Genomic DNA, 27355 nt, shown 5'->3' on the forward strand with positions numbered 1-27355 from the left:
GATCCATTGCTCAGTCATCTGGTGTGAGTGTGTCGACGGTGTTCAGGTGGATTCGTCGTTGGAAGCTTGAGGGCAACGTCGATACAAAGAGATATAAACGAAGAGTGGATAAAAAAGTGTTCACCAAGAAATCACGGATTCTGGTGACTGCATTGGACTACATGCGCATTCTAAATGTCGACTGTTTGCCATCTGTTTATTCACAATATTTTTAAGGAGAACAAAGCAGTCTATATTCCTTTTCATTTTCCAAAAATATGATACATTTTGCTGAAAATCACATATTCATAAGATATATTACATGTGTGACAGGAAACATTGGTGGTCGTGCAATCTCTGTGATGACAGTCACAAGATATTAAAAAACAAAGAAAAAAAAGTAAACTGCAAAGGTGTCTTCACAGTGAGGTAAACTGTAGGATAAACCAGAGGGAAAAAACATTTAAAAATACTTTACTTTAAAAATAAATTAAACAAATTAAAAAAATATCGAGGCTTGGCTCTAATACAGAGTGCGCAAAACAAACAAGATGAACAATCAAATTTACATTACGTTAAGGTGCAAAATAAAATATGGTTCGGAATATTGTGAGCTAGTCTGACTAAATCCATTACCCCACCAAGATGTGTTAACAGGTCTACTCAGTTGAGCACACAGGAGTAATCTAACTCATGTTGGGCAAGGACGCCCTATTTATACAGAATATCGGCCGGGCAGATGGCGCTGGTGACTTCTTTAACTATTAACCGGCTGTTTAACTGCTTGTTTCGGAGGGCGTGGTCTCCCAGTGACCCAGGTGCGAAGTGGGGCGACGGCCAGTGGTGCAGGGGAGGAGACTGGTATACGTCTAGACGTCTGGAAGTAGTTGTTGTTGTTGTAGTTGTTGTTGTTGTTCTTGGCTGCAGTTCTTGATTAAATAGACATGAATTAGTAGAATAGGTGAAAATGGAGCTGGCCGAATCTCTTACTAGAGATTTTACCATGACACATGTCATGACTTGTATAAAATATTATGAAAGTATAAAGTTTTTGCCCGAAACGCATTGCGTAATAGTGGCTTTAGGCATTGTATGTACTAGCTCTATCTATATATCAATCCATTAATGTAACATCACTTGTATGTATGTACCTTACCTGAATAAACATATTTATTTATTATTTATTTATGAAGGTGGAGGATGACAAATTAGCATGATACCATACCAAATCATGACAAATTTTTCATGATTTATTTAACATGTCATGACAGATATCTTATGACATCTACTATATATCATGACTTATATCACATGTTATGACATATAGACATGCTATGAAAGATATCATATATCAGTACATATCAAATATCATGACAGATATCAAATGTTGTGTCAAAGAGTCACCCCGAATATGCAAAACTGGTACCAATTTACAAAGAAAATACAATGTACAAATTATAAGAAAGTAGCAGCTTACCTCCTTTCCGTAGTTGAATCCATCCTCCACTGGTGAAGACTGTCTATTGGTCGGGGAGTAACTGGTGGGGGTGTGTGCTTCTTCCTTATTCCTGCTGGTGTAATACACAATAATGACACCTAATGGTAAAAGTACCCATAAATGCAGTAGTTAGGTTTCTGGTAACTTAAAATCTTAACCTAGCTATGTATAATTTATCTTCATGATAAAAATAAATTAATTATCGCGTCCTTACTTTAATTATTAATGTATATCTGTGATATTTTATTCATCACTGTACTGAATAAATTATCTTGACATTTACTGCCAAGATAAACAACCTCAGCAAAGTCGGGGTGGATATCCCACCTCTTACCCGCTTCTGTAACCACTTAAATTATTATTTTATTTATACTTTAGGTCTTATTAATTATACGATCATAACTAAACTATTTATAGTTAATAACCATTAGCTTAAATTTGCCTATGTTTATTATTCAACTTTTTTCTTTGATTTCATTTATTACCTAGGTTGCCTAGCCTAGCCATACTCCCTTACTCGATTGTACCCCTGGCTTTGCCTGTGTCTCAAAATGCAAATTATTACTTACAGTGTACATGAGAGTACTTGTAAGCAATCTACCTCATTTTTCTTTTTTTGATCATTTTGTGTTTGTTTTGTATAGTCTTGTTTATATATTTTTTTCCCCCTTTAATATCAAAATTTTTATTTTATAATTGCCATTCTTGCCTTGTTTTCCTGCAACCAGCCTTTTTATGCAGACAAGTATAGACCCAGAACTAAACCTCTTATCCACTATCTATGACAATCATCACTTTAATGATAAAAATTGCAGATATTTTACAGTACATAATGTAAACAATGTATTAACACATAATCACAATATCTCTGTAATCAACTTGAACGTTAGATCTCTAGGTAAACACTTCGATGATGTTAGTGCCTTGATTGCAACTATTGACAACAAATTCTCTTTTATTATACTTACTGAAACGTGGTTAAAAGAGGATACTACTCAACTCTTTAACATGCCTAACTACTCAGCAATTCACAACTGTCGTCAAATTCAGAGAGGTGGTGGTACTGCTCTTTACAACCACAAATAGCTAACATGCTTAAAAGTAATTAGAACTAGAGACTGCTGTGGGGAGTATATCTTCGCCAGTTTCAGAGTCAAGGGTGCTGAGTCTGTCCTGTCTGTGGGTGCAGTCTATATAATTCCTAACACTAATGTGTTCGAATTCAACTCGAACCTTAGAAATCTAATACTAGATAACAGACTGAACAAAAACCATCTAATTATCGCAGGGAACTTTAATATTGACCTCTGCGAGCCTGAACACCCTACTGCTGTTAGCTTCCTCAACTATATGAATTCCTGCTTCCTCATACCCTTAATCACTAGACCTACTAGAATCACTGATAGTACTGCCACGACTCTAGATCACATCTGGACCAACATAACCTCTCCGCTTACTTCAGGTATAATCACCGATAGCACTACAGACCATTACCCCACATTTCTCTTAACTAACAATAACAAACCACTTCTAGAGACAAGGGAGTTAAGCTTTACGCTGCACAATGAAACTGCTATAGGCAATTTTATAACTGCTGCTGCTAATGTCAACTGGAAGTCCGAGTTAGGTAACATAGGGGACATCAACCTAGCAGTGCAATCTTTTCTTCAAAAAACTGTCAGCCTTTATAACACCCACTGTTCTATGCTAACGAAACACGTCACAACCAAAAGGCTAAACAATCCTTGGCTTACAAAGGAAATACTTAAATCCATTAATATAAAACATGACCTTGAGAAGAAGTATAGGTTAGGAACCGTCTCCAAAGAATTATCAAAGAATCACTCGTTATTGCTATCTAAAATAATTAGAAGAGCCAAACCTAAATACTACGAAGATAAATTTACCCAAACAAAGAGGAACATTTAAAAAATGGAGCAAAATTTCACATATATTGGGATCAAAGAAGATTTTAAATAACAAACCAATACTCCTGTCCAATAACGATGGTCAGCTTTCAGCCTCTGATTCTGCTATTGAGTTCAATAGGTTCTTCTCTTCCATTGGGGCATCCCTTGCAAATGATATTCCATCTTCCAGTACTGATGTTAAGGACTATCTTACAGGTAACTATCCACAGTCTCTGTACATTAAGCCTACAAATTCCACTGATGTTAATGAGATAATCCTTTCCCTTAAAACCAAGTCTAGTGTCCTTGAGGAGATACCAACTTTAATATACAAAAAAGCCTCCAGATCTTTAGCCCCTGCTATTGCATTGCTCTTCAACAAGTCACCTGAACTCCAAACCTTTCCAGATATTCTAAAAAAAGCGAGAGTAACCCCTGTCCACAAATGTGGTGATCTCACAGATGTTAATGTTACGGCCCTCTCGGGACGCAACGGGGTTCTTACTCTGATGTTGTTAGAGGAAGTTATATCCGACCCCAAGCCAGCAGTGGCTTTCAATGGATGTGATCCGTGACGCAAGTAACTTAAAGGGGAAGGGAAATAAAGGCAAAAACTTAATATAATATAATGTCTGTCACCAATAAATAATATATAAAAAGGATACACAGGGGGAGGGGTATTAACACTACACAAGGGGGATTAATCACAATATAGTCTTCTGCTGAAGACTCTCGATCCAGAAGCTAGGCGCTGAGTCCTCGGTGCTTTCTTCGTGGCCACACAACGAATTCTCCAAAGAAGTTGAGCCTACCCTGGCCACAGGTCAGCCAAAACACAGGTCCACTGGGGGCACCGCCGTGGAGGCCGTCAACCACACGTCCAGCTGGTCTGCTGGCAGGTTCTGAGCCAACAAGGCTGGTACGGCCACTCCACGAACGATAAAAGGGGAACGCCCTAGACAGGAGCCTCGTGTGACACCACAAATCACTCTCCTGTCTTCAGTACCCCAGTGGATGATCGTCTCCAACAGTCGGTCCCGGATAAATCCTTTTACTGCCTTTCCACTGACAGGCTAACACACCACAGTGTTCTTCCGGGGGGGGGGGGGGGGGCGACTTCACAACAGCTGCAGCAAACTTCAAGGTACGGAGACTGGCCGCCTCGGGTAGACTGACTCCACTTCCATCACAGCAGTCCCAGGTCGGCTCTGTAAGCAGACACGTCATCAATAACTGGGACACTAAAACACCTCACTTACGGGCTCGGGCACAAACACCTGACGTATCCAGTCCATAGATGGCGCTGTCGTCGGAGCACCACTTCACCAGAGGTCAGGAGCGGCTGTGTTGTGAGCTGCACAGGACTGGAAACTGGCCCTTGTGGCTGGTACACCTTGTCCTCACCAGGTGTCGTCGTCCGTTTGGCGGGGGTTTCGGGAGCTGACCCACAGATGGCGTGGTCGTTACTGCTCCGTGCTCGGACGCTGGATCCGGGTTCGTAACAAACAACTACAGACCTATATCAATCCTGCCTAACTTATCAAAAATATTTGAAAAACTAATCTACGAGCAGCTTTACTCTTATCTAGCCAAACACAATATACTTAGCTCTTGTCAATATGGCTTCAGACCCAAAAAAAAAGAACTAACCTTGCACTTATTAGTATGATTAACTTGATTCATGCAGCTCTTGATAAAAATGAGTTCCCTGTTGGGTAATATGTGGACCTGCATAAGGCCTTTGACACTGTCAACCACCAAAACCTTCTTAAATTACATCATTATGGAGTCAGAGGTCACTCCCTGCAATACCTCAAATCTTACCTTACTGACAGGCTCCAGTATGTTTCTGTGAATAATTCATTTTCTCCCACCCTACCCATCAACATCGGTGTTCCTCAGGGCAGCATACTTGGCCCTCTCTTCTTTCTTATCTACATTAATGACCTTCCAAATGCCTCCCAACACCTCAAACCAATTCTATTTGCTGACGACACAACCTACATTTACTCCAGGCCTGACCCCCCTTGCTCTAAATGTCACAGTGAATACTGAGCTAAATAAAGTCCATCTTTGGCTAACTGCCAACAAACTCACCCTTAACATTGACAAAACTTTCTATATTCTGTTTGGCAATAAATCCTCTAATCAAATAAATCTCAGGATAAACAATACCCAAATTTGTAACAAAATAGATGGCAAATTCCTTGGCGTTCTCATTGACCATAAGCTGAATTTCCAGGGACACATTCTAAATATATCAAAAAAAGTTTTAAAAAACGTTGGCATTCTTTCTAAGATCAGATATTATGTACCACGCCCTGCCCTGGTGACGCTTTATTACTCCCTCATCTATCCATATCTCAACTATGGTATTTGTGCTTGGGGTTCTACTACCCAAAATCATTTACGTCCTCTAATTACTCAATACAAAGCTGCTATTAGGACAATATCCAACTCTGGCCCCAGACATCACTCGGTACCCTTACTCAAATCTCTGAATATGTTAGATATTAAGTCACTACACATTCTCTCATGTGTATTGTACATATATAAAACGCTGAACTGCAATGCCAATCCTGACTTCAAAAGCTTCATTGAAGGTTGTAACAGAACCCATGAGCACCATACCAGAAACAAATACCGTTTTGATATTCCAAGAGTATGACCTAACCAAACTAGAAATGCTCTACAAATCAAGGGACCCAGAATTTAAAGACTGTACCTCTCTCAACCAGTTTAAGATAAAAACTAAGTACTACCTAATAAATTCCCTGTAGCCTACCTTACCCCTATATTGTCAACCCATGTCTGGTTTTTTTAACAACGCTGTTTGTCGACCTAATTGTATTTGTGCTGCTTTTTCTGCCATGTTCCCCCCTTTTTTACTTTTATTTGTTCTCAACACATTTTATAGTTTAATCTCAATTACTATTAAGTTTTAGTCATTAATGTTTTTCCTGCCCGAAACGCTTTGCGTAATAGTGGCTTTAGGCATTGTATGTACTAGCTCTATCTATAAATCTATCAATTTTTGTATAACCTCTTGTATGCATGTACTTTACCTGAATAAACATTTATTTATTTATTTATTATTATTTATTTATTTATTTGGGGTTCGCATTTAAGTAGGAATGAAATGGGATTCCCAAGTAATCAAGCTGTTAATATTTATAGTTTGTGTGATGGGCTAAGAGTCGGGTACTGGTGGTGTAACGATGCAGCCCGTCCTCCCGAGCGCTCCTAACCTTCCTAACTGTAATATTAAATTGCCAGAGACTAACCTACCAGAGTACCTATAAACAGAAAACGGGACAATAAGTCAATTTCGTGAGCCGCACCAGCTTTCTTGTACATGATTTCTGGCTCTAGGGAAATTCTACGTCAAAATACGATGTACTATTCCGGAGAACGGTTTGGCATCTTTGGTGTAGGAAGACTCGTGGTTTGTACATATATGCTGTATAGCCTTGGAAGAACACAGAGTTCTTTGTACTGTATTATTGACATATGAATTGCGTGATATCCAGCCACACATCAGACAATGAAGAAACAACGAGGTTTTGGTCCATCCTGGACATGATAATGGTCCAGGACGGACGGAAACATCGTGTTTTCCTCATATTCTGGTGTGTGGTTTAGTCATCATACCTTCTACAGCATAAATATGACTCATTGTCTCCACATGAACTACGTGATTTCTTTGTATCAGTAGCCTATGGATGTCAGCCTATAATTTCAATATATTCTAAAGTAATAGCGGATTATTTTCTATACGTCAAGACATATACCCCATATCATGACAGATATCAGGGGTCATGAATGACATTACATGTCATGACAGATATATCACATGTAATCACAGTGTTGGTTTTGTTTAAATGCTTTTCATAACCAAAAACTTGAAATAAAAATTTTATTTTAAATATTAAAAAATATTATTTTTAAATATTAGGGTATTAATAACAATACCTCCTCCACATAAACGAGCAAGTGCCATAGCTGTTAAATTAGCTATATTAGGCCTATAAGGCTCTAAGACATAGCCAAATTGGCTCCACCAGAAAAAAACTGGAAGAATCTTGAAAGGCCTTCAAAGTCACTTGACAAGGCTACTCAACAAATGTGATAACTGGTTAGAAACAGATCCAGTTGATATCATCAAGCTAGGAATTTCCACAAAAGTGGCTAGCGAAAAATTTGAAAAAAATAAAGGAATAATCGAGTCTTATAGAAATATACTCCTTGTCACTAATATTGACCCAGATGAAATAAATCTAACTGAATCTGACCTTGCCAACTATGAAGACAAAATTCAGGCCATGTTAATACAAAGTGCTTGCAACAGAAAATGTTCCTGCTGCGTTGGGAACACTTTTATAGTCTACCCATACCAAAGCGAACAACAAGCTCATCAGATAAAGTAAATGAGCTACCTCAAGATGAGGATATTCCTCTAATTAGATCCTTACAATGGATCAATAATTGTAGTTAAACCTTCATTCTCCACAAGCTCATCTAATACAACTTCACGTAATGATACATTAACAGAATCAGAACAGTTTTCAGAAATTACATCCATATATTCCATGGATTCTGAGAATTCGATACACGAGGCTACTAAATTAACAAGCCTCCCAGATGAACCCAGAGAAAAAAGAAAAGCTGCAAATTGAAAATGAAGCCACAACAGAAGATGAAGATGCAGCTGAGCTGAATTAAAAGCTGAAGCTGAATTAAAAGCTGAAACTGTATTAAAAGCTGAAGCTGAATTAAAAGCTGAAACTGTATTAAAAGCTGAAGCTGAGGCTAAGCAAGAAGCCTTAAGCCAAATTGGTGATAGTCCTAATCACTCAAACCAGCCTCCTAGAGGTAATGCTGAACATGATAGCACCAATCAAGCCACCCAGCTCTCTAGAGGAAGTGGTGATATAGAAATGGCTATCATAAATCTCGTGCATCAACTTCTGGACTTAAATCAGCCAGATCAATCAGCTGACTTCTTGCAAACATTTAATCTAAAACTTGAGTTACTGTTAAATTCCTTTAACAGTGAAGAGGATCAACCCACTGCTGAGTGGATGACTAAAATTATCATCCAAAGAAAATTGTCTAGCAAGGTGCTAAATGAATCGTATTCATATCAGAATAATACTGTCCTGACAATGCAGGATATATTAGCAGGTTTGCGTACTGTAGTAAATATTAGACAAGAAAATCAGGCACTTAAAGACTATACTGAATCAACAAAAACAGTACCCTCAAGAAATTCTTTAACTGAAACTCCTAAAGTGACACAGTCATCTATATAAATAAAAATGGAAATGTTCGTTTGTTTAGAATCGTTAACCTCCGAAAGTTCTTCACCGATTGCTTTGAAATTTTCACAAAACGTTTTATTCGCTTCCGAATGGGTTTTTATAAACATACTATATCGATATCACGTCTGTGACCGGAAAAAACATGTTTTTTTTTAAACTGTGTTTTTCATGTGTTTTTCAAGTTAGGGATATGTTCGAAACCACTTTACCGAATGCTTTGAAATTTTGACAACGTTGCATTCGAATAGGCGCGTGTTTTGATATACCTACTATATACATGCCTCACCTGTGACAGGAAAAAATAAGTTTTTTTCAAAAAACAGCGCCATCTGTAGGACGTAGGATTAATACATGCTTTAATCTCCAAAAGTTCTTCACTGATTGCTTTGAAATTTTGACACAACGTTCAATTCAAATACGTGCATGTTTTTATATACCTACTATTTAGATGCCACACCTGTGAAAGGTTAAAACCTGCCTTTTTTTTAAGCAGCGCCATCTGTTGCATATAAGACCAACACAAGCTATACAAAATATGTTACAATTCCGTTTCAATATTTCCATTTGCTTTGAAAAATGGAATTTTCATAGATTTGGATTTATTTTCATTTTGATTTAATTATTTTGTGTGACATTGCTTTGGATTTAAGCTGTATTGTTTCCCATACCGTTCATTTCGTGGCTATAGTTTATTTGTGTCTTTTTTCATTGTTTTTCTTTTTTTCAGTGCAATTGGTGGTGAAATTGAGCTGTGTCGATTGATCTGCTTTTGAATTAAAATATTTCGTTAGTATTTTTTGTTTTTGTTTTGAAAACATGAAAATGGACAAAACGTTTATAACACAGCTGCAAATGTGCAACAAAAAGGTATGAATGCACCGGCTACAGCGTTAACTGCTTTCTTCACATTATGTCAAAATGACGTGTTTGCGAAAGCAATGTTGTATCCGGAAGTGCCTACGCATTACACATGGAATGCCAGTAGAAAATCATTTGAACGACGCAAACGAGGAGGACGAGTCGACGGACAACCTGGCATATTCAAATAAACTACGATAAGCAGACTGCACACCGTGAATCCTAATCAGGATGAATGTTTCTTTCTTCGCATGCTATTGGTAAATGTGCCCGGTCCAACGTCTCTCCAGCAATTCAGATTTGTCAACGGCGTAACACATGCCACGTCCCGTAGTGCATGTCAAGCTCCGAATTTATTGGAGAACGATCGGCACTGGGATGTATGCATTAATGACGCATCAAACACGTCACATCTAAATCAAATTCGTGCATTGTTTGCAATCATATTGACCACCGGCTCTCCGTTATCTCCAACAGAGTTATGGGATAATTATAAATCGCACATGGCTGAAGATATTATCCGTCGAATACGCAAAGAAAATTCAAACATGAACATGGTTTTTGCAGCAAAAATCTTCAACTAAGCGTTGATAATGATTAAAGACTTGTGCTTAGAAATCACGAACAAAGTTCTCAATCAATTGGAAATGCCATCATCGAGTCGATCTGCTGCTGCTTCATTCGATGTAGAATTGCGTCGTGAACAAAATTACAACACGGGTGACCTGTTGTCGTATGTTTAACCAAATATTCCTAGGCTAATGCTTGAGCGAAAAGGCTTTAACAATCAAATAATTCAAACTGTCAATAACGGGCTTGGAGAAATCTTTGATGCGCCAGGAGGAACTTGTAAAACCTTGTTAATTAGATTGATTCTGGCAGCATTTGGATCCCAAAATGGCATACCTTGGCTCTTGCATTTTCCGGAAATGCTGCAACATTGCTACCAGGTGGAAGAACTGTTACTTCGACTTTGAAATCGCCATTGAACATGCAATTCATTGAAACTCCCATGTGCAACATTTACAATGCATCCGACATGGGAAAAGTATTGCAGAAATGTAAACTTATAGTTTGAGATGAATGCACAATACCTCACAAAAAATCATTCGAGGCTCTTGATCAATCATTGCAAGATGTGAGTCGAAACATCAGATCATTTCGAAACTCATTAATATTGCTTGCAGGAGATTTCAACCAAACATTACCTGTAATTCGTCGATCGACACCAGCAGACGAAATAAATGCTTGCCTGAAATACTCTACTTCGTGGCGCCACGTAAAGACATTTAAATTAACTACAAATATGCATGTAGTTATGTTGCTACTACAAAACGATCCATCAGCTGAGATATTCTCACATCAATTTCTAGTAATTGGGAACGTAAACGGGCCGGTTGATCTGACCTCAGGACGAATTTCATTGCTCATAACTTCTGCAATTTAGTGACGTCAAAAGAAGAATTGGTTGAAAAAGTATCTCCCAATATTGAAACCAACTATAAGAATAACGATTGGCTGAGTGAACGAGCTGTTTGTGTGGCCAAGAACAAAACGTCTACGACCTTAACAATATTATTCAGTCTATCATTCAAAGGGAGGCAGTCATATACAATTCCGTCGACACTGTTGTGGAAGCAGAAGAAGCGGTTAATTATCCAACATAATTTTTTTATTCACTCGATCTGCCAGGGATACCATCACACGAACGGCAATTGGAAATCGGCTTGCCAATTATTATGTTGCGAAATATCAACCAACCAAAACTTTGCAACGCCACGCGCCTTGTAGTAAAAAAATTAATCAGCGACATCATAGAAGCAACAATCCGACAGGACCTTTCAGAGGGAAAAATGTTCTCATTCCTCACATTCCTATGATTCCATCAGATATGCCATTTCAATTTAGGAGATTGTAATTTCCAATTCGATTGGCGGTTTGCAATCACCATCAACAAAGCTCAGAGCTAATCTTTAGAATTGTGCAGTTCATATATAGACATGGATTGCTTCTCACGTGGACCATTATATGTTGAGTGTTCTAGAGTCGGCAAACCAAACAATCTCTATATCTCCAGACAATGAAACAACAGAAAATATTGTATACCACAAGCAATGTGAAATTAAACATATTAGAAACGTGCGCTTTCTCTTTTCTTTCTTTCCCATTTAACCAGACTGAGCCACAGCAACGCGTGGCGGGTACTGCTAGTCTATATAAATAAAAATGAAAAAGTTTGTTTGTTCAAAATCGCTAATCTCCGAAAGTTCTTGACCGATTGCTTTGAAATTTTCACGCAAAGTTTCATTCGCATCCGGCCAGATTTTTATATACATACTTCATAGATGTCACGTCTGTGACTTTAAAAAACATGCTTTTTCTGAAAACTGTGTTTTTCAAGTGAGGGAAATCTTCGAAACCTCTTTACCGATTGCTTTGAAATTTTGACACAACGTTGTATTCGAATAGGCGGGTCTTTTTATATATCTACTATATATATGCCTGACCTGTGACAGGAAAAAACATGCCTTTTTTAAAAAAAACAGCGCCGTCTGTTAGACGTAAAAGTGTGAGATTTTTTTCTACGCCTACCTCCCTTAGGAGGTGGACTACAAGTTTAAAGGCTGCACACGGCAGTTAAGCATGAGTCCAATAGAAAAAGGAAAAGCGGGAGCAAACCGCCAGGCTTCCACCCCTATGGGTGAAAACCTGTCCACAATAGGCCGCTGGTTCCTCCTAGTTAAACAGGACGTTAAAACTAATAAAGGGTAACCGACGGGTTCTCACAATCAAATATTTATATTTGATGTGGCGCTATGAATTGGAATTCGAATTCCCAACAACAGCCGTCATATCAAAAGATCACATCAACATTCAATCGTATAAAGCAGAACATGGGTGGAAAAGAATGGTTGAAGGGTTGACATCAAAGACCGTTTTCTATAACATAACAATTTATTAATAACAAGAGATTAACTACTACATTACAGAGTTTACGTTACGTTAATGTCCATCCAGAAGCACGATAACAAACAGCTAAATAGCAACCCTTGTTGTGAGGCTGCATACTGAACTAACCTGAACACAGGTGTGCCCACTGATGACGCAATATTGCAAATCAAAAAAAAATCACAGACTAAGTTACACTACAGCGAGTGGTTGTGTTATTGTCCATCCAGTGGCAATTGCAACACAGCTATTCAACAGCCCCTCGAGAAATGACAGCAGGCTCCATTCTGCTGACACTTCAGGCTGACAAGTGAACTAACTGAACAATGATGCCCACTGGAGACACAAGCATGCAATCAATAGTGTCACGGCTTCCCTGACAGCTACTCTAATCACAAGCTTAAGGGTCCTCCTTCCAAACAGGAGTGACCCCCGTAGCTAGGCGGGTAGTCCAACAGTGACTCCCCCTATCACAACCCAGTGTGAACACTCTTTGCAACGCCCTACAAGAAGTTGCACTGTAAACAGTAAACAAAGTCAGGCAAGGTGGGATTCTAGGACACAGCTCCAGTAATCCCTAAGTTACTCTACTCTCCTCACCAGACGATAAACAAAAGAAATTGCCTTAATCAATTACCAAACTGATTATGTGATTAATTACGTCAATTACAACCAATTGTCTCTCATAGACAACAACATGATGGTACTCTACGTTAATCAGTAACACTTGTCTCTCTTAACACAATCATCTTGTTAACAATAACTCAAAACTCTTATATTACATCACACTTGACCCCTTGCAAGTATTCAGTGAGTAATTCTTAATTAAGGTCAAACGGACCACTAATTACATCCCCATTGAGTTACGATAACTAAGCCTACCCTAACTTGGTAGCTTCTCAACAGTCTGTCAAAATTTACTTTACTGAGTGTTAATTACCCTAATTAACTCCGAGCAATTAATTAACTGTCACCAGGACCGATAGTTAATCATACATAAACACGTCTCACTCCACACTGCCTAAGCAGGTCTCATCAACCACTGTGAATTCACGGGAGAGTTAATTACCCTAATTAACATGAGTGCAATTAATCCACTGTCATCAGACAGGATATGATTAATGTAAAGATTTATGCTAGCTCCATGACCTCGCTTTACCGAGTCATCTGAGTCCTCAAGACCCCAGACGTTAATTACTCCACTAATTATCATGAGCCACTAATTGCTATACCCCAGAAAGGTAATTAGTCCCGAGCAAATTCCGTTAACACAAATACTGACAGACTCTGACAGATCCTCTGCCACTACGTGAATTCATGATGAGAAGGCTAATTACATAATTAGCTAGAGTGGTTAATTAATTGTCACACGGACAATTAATTGCTCCCGAGACGTATCTCACTCAAGCTCAACACTGTTCTCCTATAACAGCTCTTACTCACTCAACAATAAGTGTGCACCCCTTATCCAGTTAATTTCCCCTCTCATTAACTCACTGAATCCTTAAGTCCTCAACACAACTTAAAGAAACAAAGTAACCCCAGTGTTACATAGGTCACACTTACTACGGCATGCATAACAACACAAATGCACTGCCCACATATGGTTGCGGCTACTGCAACTCGTTAATTACTGTGCCCACACAGTAATGACACACGGTTTGGCAACAACAAGAGTATACCAATATTACTGACCCCATATCTTGCAACCGTTGCAAAGGACTACTGTGAGCACACACTTACCTCAGCAAGGCAATTAACAAATCAACTGCCTGCTCTCATTAAGTACTGTGAATTCCTCTGAATAATCACAGAGGTCCCTTAAACCCTCAACACAGCTCCTAGGGCAGTAATATCATATACCTGATATCAACACTGCACAAACCCACTTTATAATGATGCCGTCAGCATACCCCACATGCTAATGACATCATTAGGCAATCAGTCAGCAATCTCATCTACTGACTCACCACACAACCCAGTACATAAAACATGCAAATGAACACATAGAAATGGCTTTCACATAATCAATGAAAATTATATCACCAGATAAATGTATCTCTAACTACACAGACCTCAGGGTATCCACTGACATCCCTGCAACACTGGCCTGCCTACCTCTGCAATGATTATAATTTTACATGCTGGTACTCCATAGCACTAATCAAGTCTGACCGATTATATAGAATCGAAAACTGGATCATTTTTATGGTAAATCTCTACACTGACCGGTTACATACCTGAGTCAGTCTACACACTTATATATAACTTTATATATTTACAGTGTGGTCCCGTGTACAACATCCATCTCCAGGTACTCCCAACCAGTCACCTGGACGACAGTACAGACAGTTGTCTCTCATCTGCTTCCTCACTGTAACAACTTTTATTGTACTCACGGCTCCTTAACTCCACAACAATCCTTCCCTGGTCACTACCTCTCTGGCTGTAAACACCTAGCTCGCTCCTCGTGCGTCGACAAGATGTGGCCCTAGGCTGTCCAGGGAAAGTGGCTTAAACATGTGGCCACCTCATGGCCCTAAGGGGGTGGCCATGGGTAGCGCATGACGACACAGCACCCCACCTGGGCTGAGCTGGTGCATGGGGTGGGGTAGGGTTTGGCCGCACGGGTGACCTGGGTGGGTGGCCTCCGGGCGGCTGGCCAAGGTGGGCAGCACGGGTGGCACGCGGGCTGCCTGGGGTGGCCCCCGACTGGCTGGTTGGCGCCTACCGGCATACACACATGGATGGGAGATCACTTTACACCCCATCATCAGCATGTTCGCTCGTACACTCGGGTGGCAATGGCCGGCGGCGTCACCACACGGACGCCGCCAGGTGCAATTCAAAGTCCAACAGGGGCCTGTAATATCACCACAATTACACTAGGAGGCCCTGCCCATTATACCACCAATTGTCCATTAACACTAGACAGGATGCTCAGACCCGAGGGATGAGGGATCAATCTGATACACCATGAGACCAGCTGCCTCATGGGTTAACACTGTACCTGTCTCTTAGTTTGTCACATCGGCCCCAATTTCACGCAAATTGGGACTTGACACAACCCAGGATGGAAGGAGTGCCATCCACGATGAGTAACAAGGGAATGACCCAGCGATTAACGGGGGTGGAGGTGGCAGGCTGCCACCTCCACCCAGCTACGTCTTCCTCCAGCCCGCTGCCCAGCTCAAACTGACTATTTGGCGGGCTAAGGGAACTCAAAATGCCCATCTCTCCCCCCCTACCTTGTCTTGACCAATCAGCACAAAGCCGGCACAACTCCATGGTGCCGCTTCCAATCACAGCTGTTCGCGCCAAAACTCAGCTAGGAGTAGAGATGCCTAAACCATTCACAGGCCTCCCTCACCCTTAGGCGTCCCGTGACGTCACAAGGAGGGGGGGCCTAAAGACAGTGGCGCAATGACTCACATGGTGGGGGGGGGGGGCAACGTTCACCCCTCTGTCCTTCCCCCTCTAACGGTTATAGACAAGTATACTCCCACAACACTCACTTCCAACTCCCATCCTATTTCACAGAAACAGGAAAATTTCTGTAATTCTCTCTACAGAGCAATCACAGACTTCTGACTAGCCTTAAATGATAGTCCATAGCAAGAGCTTTCATCCAACACCCCACAAGTGTATGCTAGTTTGAAAACTTCTTGACTAGAGTCCCTAGAGCGACTAGCCTAATCTAGAAAACTAGGAAAACTAGCTGAGGGAATCTACATTCCCTCACAAACAGCAACACACACTGTAATCTCCGAAAGTTCTTCACCGATTGCTTTGAAATTTTGACACAACGTTGTATTCGAATAGTCGCATCTTTTTATATACCTACTATATAGATGCCACACCTCTCACAGGTAAAAACATGCGTTTTTTTAAAAGAATGCCTTCTGTTGCACATAATGGCAACATGCAGGCTATACTAAATATATCACGAATTCCATGTCAATGTTTCCGATTGTATTGATAAATTTTATTCTCATCGATTTTGATTTATTTTATTTTTTAGTGAATTATTTTGTGTGACATTGTGTTGGAATTAAGCTGTGATGTTTACCATACCGTTCATTTTGTAAGTATAAGTATAGATGCCACACCTGTGACAGTTAAAACTATGCTTTCCTTGAACAAGAGCGCCATCGTGTTGCATGTAAGAGCAACATACATGCTGTGCTACATATGTTACAATTCCATTTCAATGTTTCTGATTGCACTGATAAACTGAACTTTCATAGATTTTGATTTATTTTCATTTTGATTTAATTATTTTATGTGAATTGTGTTGGAATTGAGCTGCGTTGTTTACCACACCGTTCATTTCGTGAGTATTGTTTATTTTTATATTTTTTCATATTTTCATTTCATTTTTTAACTGTAATTCTTATATATCAGTGATGGGAACATCATATCACTTGATGTTCCCAATTTTCTGATGGGAACATCAGACCATTTGTGAAGGCATCGGACGAAGGAGTGGGGAATTGTGGGGATGATGAGGTGAAGGAAGTGAGAGATGGTGGGGAGGACGAGGGGACAATGGAGGGGGTAACCGTGGGAAAGGACGAGGGGACGGGGGAGTTTGGGATTGGGCATGGGGAAATGGAGAATGGTGGGGAGGACAAAGGGACACGGGTGTGGGTCATTGTGAAAAGGAAGAGGGAATGATGGGGAGGACGAGGGGACGAAGGAGTGGGGAATGGTTGAGAAGCCGAGGAGACGGGTGAAGGGGAATGGTGGGGAGGACTGAGGGACAGGGAAGGTTGCTGTGGCTCAGCAACTCACATGCGTTGCTGAGCCACAGCCACGCGTGGCCGGGTACTGCTAGTCTATATAAATAAAAATGGAAATGTTCATTTGTTCATAATCTCTGAAAGTTCTTCAGCGATTGCTTTGCAATTTTCACACAACGTTTCATTCGCATCAGAGTGGGTTTTTATATATATTTTATATAGATGTCACGTCTGTGATGGGAAAAAACATGTTTTTTTTAAACTGTGTTTTTAATGTGTTTTTCGTGTGAGGGAAATCTTCGAAACCTCTCTACCGATTACTTTGAAATTTTGACACAATGTTGCATATGAATAGGTGTGTATTTTCATATACCTTCTATATACATGCTTTACCTATGACACGAAAAAACATGCTTTTTGAAAAACAGTACCATCTGTTGGACGTAAGAGCAACAGACTCTGTAATCTCCAAAAAAATTTTACCGGTTGCTTAGAAATTTTGACACAACGTTTCATTCGAATACGCACGTGTTTTCATATACCTAATATATAGATGCCACCCTTGTGACAGGTAAAAACATGTGTTTTTGAAAAACAGCACCATCTGTTGCACAGTAGACCAACACTCGTTATACTAAATATATAACGATTTCATTCAAAATGTTTCCGATTTCATTGATAAATTGAATTTCCATAGATATCGTTTTATATTCATTTTGATTTAATTATATTTTTATGACAACGCGTTGGAAATGAGATGTGTTGTTTATCATACCGTTCATTTCATGAGTATAGTTTATTTTGTATTTTTTTCATTGTTTTCCATTTCGTTTTTTGAACAGTTTTTCTTATATTTCAGTAATGGTAACATCTGGGCCAGATTCACAAAGGAGTTACGCAAGTACTTACGAACGTCTTCATCTTCCCTCAATCATTGATGGCTTTGGTTACATTTATTAAACAGTTTACAAGCATGAAAACTTGCCAATCAACTGTTGTTATTGTTATAAACAGCCTCGTGGTGCTTTGGGGCTCATTAACTGTTTAATAATTATAAACAGAGCAGCCAAAGATTGAGAAAAGATATACAGGTTCGTAAGTGTTTGCGTAACTTCATCGTGTATCTAACCCCAGATCATTTGATATTCCTAATTTTCTGATGGGAACATCAGATCATTTGATCATCAGATAAGAGAGTGGGGAATGGTGGGAAGGACGAGGGGACAGGGGAGTGGGGGATAGTGGAAAGGATAACGGGACGGGGGAGGGGAGAATGGTAGGGAGGACGAGGGGACATGGGAATGGTAGGGAGGACGAGGGGACAGGGGAGTGGGAAATAGTGGGAAGGAAGAGGGGATGGTGGAGTGGGGGAATGGTTAGGAGGGCGAGGGGAAGATGTGGAAGAAAAAAGTACCAGGGAGTGAGGAATGGTTCGGAAACCGAGGAGACGGGTGAGGGGGAAATGGTAGGGTGGACTGGGGGACAGGGAAGGTTGCTGTGGCTCAGCAACGCATGTGCGTTGCTGAGCCACAGCAACGCGTGGCCGGGTACTGCTAGTCTATATAAATAAAAATGTACATGTTCGTTTGTTCAAAATCGCTAATCTCCGAAAGTTGTTGGCTGATTGCTTTGAAATTTTCATACAACAATCCATTCGCATCCGAGCGGGTTTTTATATACATACTATAAAGATGTCACGTCTGTGACAGGGAAAAACTTGCTTTTTTTTTGAAGAACTGTGATTTTTATGTGAGGGAAATCTTCGAAACCACTTTACTGAATCTTTGAAATTTGGATACAACGTTGCATTCAAACAGCCGCATGTTTTTATATACCTACAATATACATTCCTCGTCTTTTACAGGAAAAAACATGTTTTTTTTTTTTTAAACCGCGCTATCTGTTGCACGTAAGAGCAACACACGCTGTAATCTCCTAAAGTTCTTCACCGATTGCTGATGGGAACAGCATGATCATGCTGATCATTGCATGTTTAGATAGATAAGCTAACCTCTAGACGAGGTACTCTAGTGCTTTATGAAAGCATTAGGTACTAAGGTAAATGTACCAGCTTCAGAATGGTCATTAAAACTACTCCTTCAGAGGAAACTTCCTCGAAGCACCTTAGCAGAAATCTGCTCGCATTACAAGACTAAGATCCTTTCCCTTGACCAGATTTTCGAGGGAATGAGAATCACTGTCAACAGGCTAAAGGCTCACGATAAAATCAAATCTGAACCTAAACAGCTTATTTCTGAAAAATCAGTAAAGACAAAATTAACTCCAGTTAAGTCCAATAAACATAAATATAAATCAACTACTCCACTTCCATAAGGAAGAGTAGTAATGTAGGTGCTTATACTGTAAATTCTTCTGAAACTGTAGTTAATGTGCCTTCTAAGATAACTACTACTACAGGAGAGAGAAAATGTTTGTTTTGTCACAAAGAACACTTAGCTTTTAAATGTAGTACCTACCCAGATCGTAATACAAGAATTAAATGTCTCCAAGAATTACGCCGATGCACCAGATGCATAGGATCACATGATCCTAGCAATTGTACAGATGTCCTGCATGTGTGCAACAAGTACCATAAGGACCAACACCATTATACACTGTGTGGAGAAACACGAACGAGGTCACAAAACCCTCAAGTGGAACCAAGTACCTCCACCACTATGCAATATTGCAAAGTACATCAAAAAGTAAATGTACGTGCTACCAAGTCAGATAATATCACAACGTTACCTACAGTTCATCCACGGTTAAGGGGGCATATCAAAAAATATCGTTATAAATTAAAATTGTTCAATTTGCTTATAAATTTTTTTATGAAATGGTTATAGAAAGGGCTGCAACTGGTCCAAGTTTCACCATCACACCCTAAACAGAAAAGGAGAAAAAAAATACACAACGTATTATGCAACGAATGTTCAACATTCTCAAATAATCTCAGGGAACACATGTGTCAACTAAAATGTCTACTATGTGCTGTAGAAGCACAAACTCTTGTAATAATTGTAATATGTATGTTCAATATATTTATATTTAAAAAAAAAAAAAAAAAATTATTTTTTTTTATTTTTTTTTTGGCCAATTTTTTTTTCTCGTTTGTTATCAAGGGATTTGCATGAAACTTGCACACCTTGCTCAATGGATGCCTATCTGCAAGGGTGCCAATTATGAACGAAATCTGTCGAAGTCAAGCTCAGCTACAGGTGGCCGAACTTGGATCTTTATTTTACTCTGGAAAGTAATTTACACCTTCAAATTACTTCAGAGCTTTCATTTATTAATCAATTTACATGCAAATTACACCTTATTTGTAGCGTTTGTGCTTCTACAGACTCTAGTAGACATTTTAGTCCAAAGTCTATTTGTTGATTTTATAAAAAAAATTAAATATCATATATTGCATATTTTTTTAGTAGGGTAACTTTGAAAAATTATATTATTGCACTAAACACTTTTTTGATAAAACTGATCACTAGAATCCTTTATTATGTGCTTAATTTAATATCTGAGTGTTATTGAAATTATTTTAGTTGACACATGTGTTCCCTGAAACTATTTGAAAATTCGTTGCATAATTCGTTGTTTATTTTTTTTCTCCTTTTCTGTTTAGGGTGTGATGATGAAACGTGGACCAGCTGCAGCCCTTTCTATAACCATTTCATACAAAAATTTATAAGCAAATTGAACCACTTTTAATTTTACATCGATATGCCCCCTTAACAAACAAGAAATCTAGGATCACCACACATGTTTTTTTTACCAAGGTTTTCAGAAAACCTTCATTACACATCAACTGGCTGATCAGTTGAAACTTAAAACCTTGTGTCAAGTGAAATTAAACACATCAGGATTTTTGCTGATTCCGGACCTCGCGATTACAAGGTTGTGAGAGTTTTGGTATGTCTGGGAGACTATACTAACCCAGTACAGGACATTATTGTTGACAAAATCCCATCTGACCTATATGTTTCTGGTCTAGGGAAGACAGCCAACCTTCTCCAAAGTAAAGGGATGAAGTTGGCTGATTACAAAATAAAATCTGACCGCCTCATCGATGTTGGTATACATGAAAGGGCATATTGTTATTACAAATTTATTACTGGGGGCACTAAGCAACAGGGAATGAATTTGTTGCTTTCATCTGGAGGCAAATTGCTTACTCGACCGGTGCTACATCAGAAAATTTCTACATCAATGAATAGGCATCAAATTAACTCAATAATGGTTGCATGACTATTCTTGGAACAGTCACCACTCCAGTTCAGAGGCATGGCTGAAGATACCTCTGATCCCCCCATATATAAATTAGGGATCTAGATACTTTAGGCATCGTCCCTGAGCAACCAAGTCCAGATGATACTTGGACTTATCAACAATATCTTAACTCAGTTATTTATAGGGATGATCAATACTCAGTTACATTGCCATGGAAGTTAAATCATCCCCAATTACCAGTAAATCACTTCATGACATTAAATCAATTAAAATTACAGGTAGCTAGATTGAACAAGCAACATGACAAATTGCAGCTGTATCACAACTTGATACAACAACAACTTGACATTAAGTTCATTAAAGTTGTTGAACATGATAACTCTAATGAAGGATATTAACTGCCTCACTGCGCCATCTAGAAAGATTCTGTTACTACACCCATTCGAATTGTATTCAACTGTAGTGCAAAGGTGTAGGTGAATAGTGTCTAACTCAACGATTGCCTACATATGGGCCCGAGTCTTACCCAACAACTCAACGACGTATTATTACGATTTCGTCTAGGAACCTATGTCTATACAACAGACATAAGTAAGGCTTTCCTTAGAGTAGGTCTACAAAAAGAAGACCACAATTTCACAAAGTTCCTCTGGATAAAGGATCCTAATGATCCCAACAGTGAGATCATAACTTATAGATTTGCATTAGTCTTATTTGTAGCTACCACTTCACCGTTTCTGCTTCAAGCAACATTGGATATGCATTTGAAGAGCTCTGATAGTCCTAACAAGACTGAAATTTGCAATAATTTATGCATTGATAATTTCCAGGGAACTAAGAGTGATAAGTCAAAATTAATTTAAATTTATCATTAGGTTAATTGCAAATTACTGGGAGCTAATTTGCCTTTAAAGCCTGGACATCAAATGATAAACAGTTAAATCAAATAATAGAAAATTAATTTCCAGGGTACAAAGTACCTCACAGTTTAAAGGTTCTTGGCATGGAATGGAATACTTCTACTGATGAGCTAAATATTATATCAGTGGAAACTAATAATTCTCCCTTAACTACGAGGAAATTATTGTCCTTTGTCAGTAAACTATTTGATCCTTTACGCTTAGCCCCATTTTAATTAAGGGAAAACTCATGCAGGAGTGCTGTCAAATGATTATGGGTTGGGATGATCCGTCGCCTAATAACTTGCAAAATAAATGGCAACAGATGACAACGGATTTAAATATACTTAGTACTCTAAAATTCCCACGTAATGCCTTAGGACTAAAACAACCCACCAATTTACATGTGTTTTGCAATGCCTCAGGCAAAGCATACGACGCAGTAGCCTACTTAGGAAACACAAAGCAATCAATTTTCCTTCTTAAGCATCGAGTATCAAAAAGCAAATGTACGTGCTACCAAGTCAGATAATATCACAACGTATAATATCACAACGGTGGCCCCACTCAAGAAGAGGTCATTACCCCAAATGGAACTAACGGCTTTGTTAGTAGGTGACCGATTGGCTCGTTACCTGACCAAGACACTCAATAACATTCACTTTGCTGATATAGTAGTGTGATCAGACAATGAGGCAATCTTACAATGGGTAAAAAACCATAACAACAAAACTCATTACGTCAGTAATAGAGTTAGGGAAATTAAAGAATTGTCAGCTGAATATAAATTGAGACATGTTCCTCCCAAGGATAACCCAGCTGACAACCTCTCATGAGGATTAACTTTAAGGAAACTTATTAAAACCGAGATGTGGTTTAAAGGACCCCAATGGTTGGTCAGTGGTCAGTGGCCCAAACAAAAGCCTGAAGTCATAGTGACTAATATCACTGTCCCCAATGAGGAACCAGAACCCTCTCGATCTCTACCTATAAATCCTAATCACTTTTCTAGTTTAAGTAAATTACTTGAGATTACCCAAATTGTGTTTGGATTTTTTAACAAGATAAGTATCAAATACCAATTCCCTAGTCCACTTAAATATTGGGCCAAACAAGCCCAGATGGAGACCTATGGAAGAAATTATGAGCATCTCCGTGATGAACTGGTAAGATCATTGGGCATTTATTTGATCAGACAATTATAACATTTTAAGATGTGGAGGACGTCTGCAACATGCAGAAGTTGATTAGGAAGTAAAGAATCCTATGCTCCTTCGTCGTCACCATATCATTAACAAACTTATAGTATTACATTGTCATGAATATGGCACATTACATAGGGGAGTGTTAGACACTCTCAGTGATTTAAGGCAAAAGTTTTATCATCCTGAAGGTCGTCAAACTGTCAAATCTATCATTAAATCTTGCGTAATCTGCTGAAGGTATGACGCTCGGGTGTGCCCTTACCCAGGACCTCCACCATTACCTAAAGAACGAGTCGTACACCTCGTTCCTTTGAGACCAATGGGGTGGATTACACAGGAGCTCTTATTTTAACAGGCACTCCGGACAAGATTCCGGTGAAAGCTTGAATGCCTCTATACGCGAGCCTCTATGTCTCTATACGTGAGAAACTACAGGAGGAGTATATTTAGAAGTAACTTCTGACATGAGTGCAGAAGCTTTCCTACAAGCCTTTCGAAGGTTTGCAGCACGTCGAACCTGCCCCAAATTGATGATCTCGGATAATGGATCCAATTTTGTGGCAGGAAAAGCCTCCTTAAGCTTTTATCATCCATATCTTATTAAGATATAGAATCATCCAGAGGTGCGTACCATCTTAAAACAAAAACAATGCCACTAGAAATTTATACCTCCCAGAGAAACGTGGCAAGGAGGATTCTATGAACGAATAGTAAGCACTGTGAAACGGTGCCTAAGAAAGACCTTGCATCGACAGAAAATTAAACCTACCGACCATTGCTTCAGACCATTGTCACGGAAATAGAGGCACGAGTTAACAACAGACCCCTAACCTATCTTTCAGATGATTTCTCCCAAAGAGAACCCCTGAGTCCCTATTATCTGATACATGGCAGTCTTCTTAGTTCTCTAATATCTCTAGAAGATGAGGATCCGGAAGACCCCTCATGTGTCGGAAGGAAAGACTTGATGGAAAGTTATAAACATCTTTCTAGAGTGATAGGCAGGTGGAATGAAGTGTGGACTCGTGAGTATCTAATTGCTCTCAGAGAATATCATTATGGAGCAGTAAGCCTCCCTATAATAATGTCAGTTTAAAACCAGGTGATCTTGTTTTAGTTGATAGTGTTGGACCGAGTTCAGATTGGCCTATAGGCAAAATTGTTGCTGTCCACCCAGATTACCAAGGAACACTAGGAATAGTTAAGGTTTAGTGTCGAGGCATGACCACCCTAAAAACTTTAGAGAACTTAGTTCCTCTAGAATTAGCAGAACATGAATGTTCTTCAGATGTTAATTTACCCCAGGTTCCAGAGGAAAGTACCTCTACAAATGCTAGCACTCGTCCATCTAGGATGGCAGTGCAACAATGTAAATTCAAACTTAAACAGTATTTTGACTCTGCATAACTGCAGATGAAAGTCATTTGATGTTGACAAGATTTCATGAGTCTGCAGGAACAATTCAGTGACTAAGTAAATTAACCATTAAAAGTCATTGCGACCCTAATCATTGATTTTGCTGTAGATCTTAGAGATTTCTTGACCTTAGATGACCCAGCGATTAACGCTTCAAATCTTCAATTGACGTTCCCATGAGGATAGTTTAATGACTTAGTTTCATTCCTGTTTCACAGATACGAGACCTCCGTCATGAACATATTAACTTACTAATATATGATGAATTTATAACCTCGAGGGAGAGTATCAGGAACGTCAGTACTAAATCATGAACTGTGACTCGTGTTTTCTCGTTCCCGGAGTTATGTTGGAAATTTCCAACACTCAAATACTACTCCCTAGTGCGATAAGAGGTAATTCTTGAACTATGGATTATAATTTACTAATACTACTAACCAGTAGTGTAGCAATATTACTTTAATTTAATTACGGCGTAGTAACACCAGATTCTTTCTAGAATTATGGCTGCAATTGCATCAGCTAACCAGACAGGGAAAAATAATTTCCACATATATATGAATCGAATTAAATCCTGTCTAACCTTGTATTATTTATTAAGGAATACTGATTGGTAATAGATTCATTTCTAGTTACCAAATTATATAGCTGTTTTTTGAAATAGATTTATACAGCAGCGATCAGCTGATCCAGTAAACAAAGTTATGAGCGGAATTTCCATTATAAATATCTAATTTCTATCTATCTAGCTTTAGGTACAATGATTTACCCAGCGAGAAATAATCTGCTGTTACCTAAAGAGCGTTATTGTGAAGTAAAATAACATCAGTAATGTTTCCATCAATTCGGAAACCTGAATAAAATATAATGAATCATACCCGAAGTTTCCAACTTTCGACGCTAGGTGGCGTGTGCGTCACTAGCGAGAAAACTTGGCATAGAGAGATGCCATGACACTCTAGTGTCCTGGAGTTGTTCCTTATTATCAATCAAATTGAGGAGCATCAATACATTAACGAGCTTTGGATCGATTCGACAGCTTCCATAGATTACGGACACCGCGTCTGGCAAGTAAGTAAGTAATTATCAAAAGAAGGCACCAAACCGGGAAGGCTATGTAGCACCATCAAATGTGCAGAATAATCAGAGGGCGCTAAATATCATCAAGGATGCCTATACGAGAACAAAAACGTATAAGGCGAACGATATCAAAAGTTTTCGAGTCACCAAGAATTCTATTGAGGGACAGGTGACAGCGAGGGGCCGTCGGAAAGCAAGACACACGCTCGTCCTGGAAGTCAGGACATTCGAGAAGGACATGCACGACTGTAAGAGGGACAATGCAATTAGGACAATAAAGAGCAGGGCGGTGCTCCATCAAGTGACCATGGGTTAAGCGAGTATGGCCAATACGCAACCTCGCCAGAGCTGTTTCCCATCGCCGGTTACATTGGTAGGAGGACGGCCACGAGTAAACACAACATTTAGGAGTACATAGTTTGTTACCAGTAACAGACGACCAAGAAGCCTACCAACGGGTAAGGATGGAGGAATGGATAACCGGGTAAAAGTCGGAATATGGAATACCTTTACAAGAGATGGGACAAGAGCGGCAGCTTCCTTGGCGGCAACATCCGCACGCTCATTTAAAGACACACCAATATGGTTGGGAACCCAGCAAAACTCAACCGATTTAAATTTACTGTGAACAAGAAACAGCCAATGCTGGATCTCGACAACTACTGGATGAACCAGATTAAAGGACCCGAGTGCCATGAGGGCACTACGAGAGTCAACAACAACTACAAAGGAAGACTGACAACGAGAAAGCAGGAGACGGAGAGCATAGAGAATAGCATAAAGCTCCGCTGTAAAGATGCTAGTCTCCAGAGGTAAGCGACACATATAAGAGCAATCAGGAGAAACAACAGAGTAGCCATCACCATCTGCAGACTTAGACCCATCGGTGAAAACAGAAACGGAGCGGGAGTGAGAAGAAAAGTGCTCAAGGAAAAGGCGTTTTAGAGCCGTAAGAGGGGTAAAAGCTTTAGTGATGCGGGTCAAGGGCGTACAAAACTGCGGAAGGGGGCAAACAAGGAACAACACGACGAGAAACATTAGAAACACGAACGGAAAGAGAATCCTGTAAGCGAGATAACTGGACAGAAAGAGGGAGGTGGTGAAGAGGAACAGGAACCGTAGGAGGCGTAAAAGTTAAAGCACGACAGAGGTGAGAGGGAGGATGTTGTAAGGACCGCGCAAGATAGAGAAGACAGTAGCGATCACGGCGGTCCTGGAGAGACAGGAAGCCAGTGTCCACATACAAGCTGAGGATGGGAGTCGAACGA

The 27355-nt window shown here is 39.5% G+C and overlaps 1 long non-coding RNA gene across 1 annotated transcript; it reads right to left on the bottom strand.

Moving 5' to 3' along the window:
• Positions 1 to 333: 333 nt before the first annotated feature.
• Positions 334 to 15686, bottom strand: LOC138358315 (uncharacterized). The gene is made up of 3 exons (XR_011225324.1): positions 15526 to 15686; positions 1457 to 1547; positions 334 to 908 (listed from the first exon to the last, which is right to left on the bottom strand). It is a non-coding gene; the product is annotated as an uncharacterized lncRNA (long non-coding RNA).
• Positions 15687 to 27355: the final 11669 nt, after the last annotated feature.

The sequence above is a fragment of the Procambarus clarkii genome, chromosome 7, assembly GCF_040958095.1.
Source record: "Procambarus clarkii isolate CNS0578487 chromosome 7, FALCON_Pclarkii_2.0, whole genome shotgun sequence".
In the NCBI taxonomy this organism is placed as follows: Eukaryota; Metazoa; Arthropoda; class Malacostraca; order Decapoda; family Cambaridae; genus Procambarus; species Procambarus clarkii.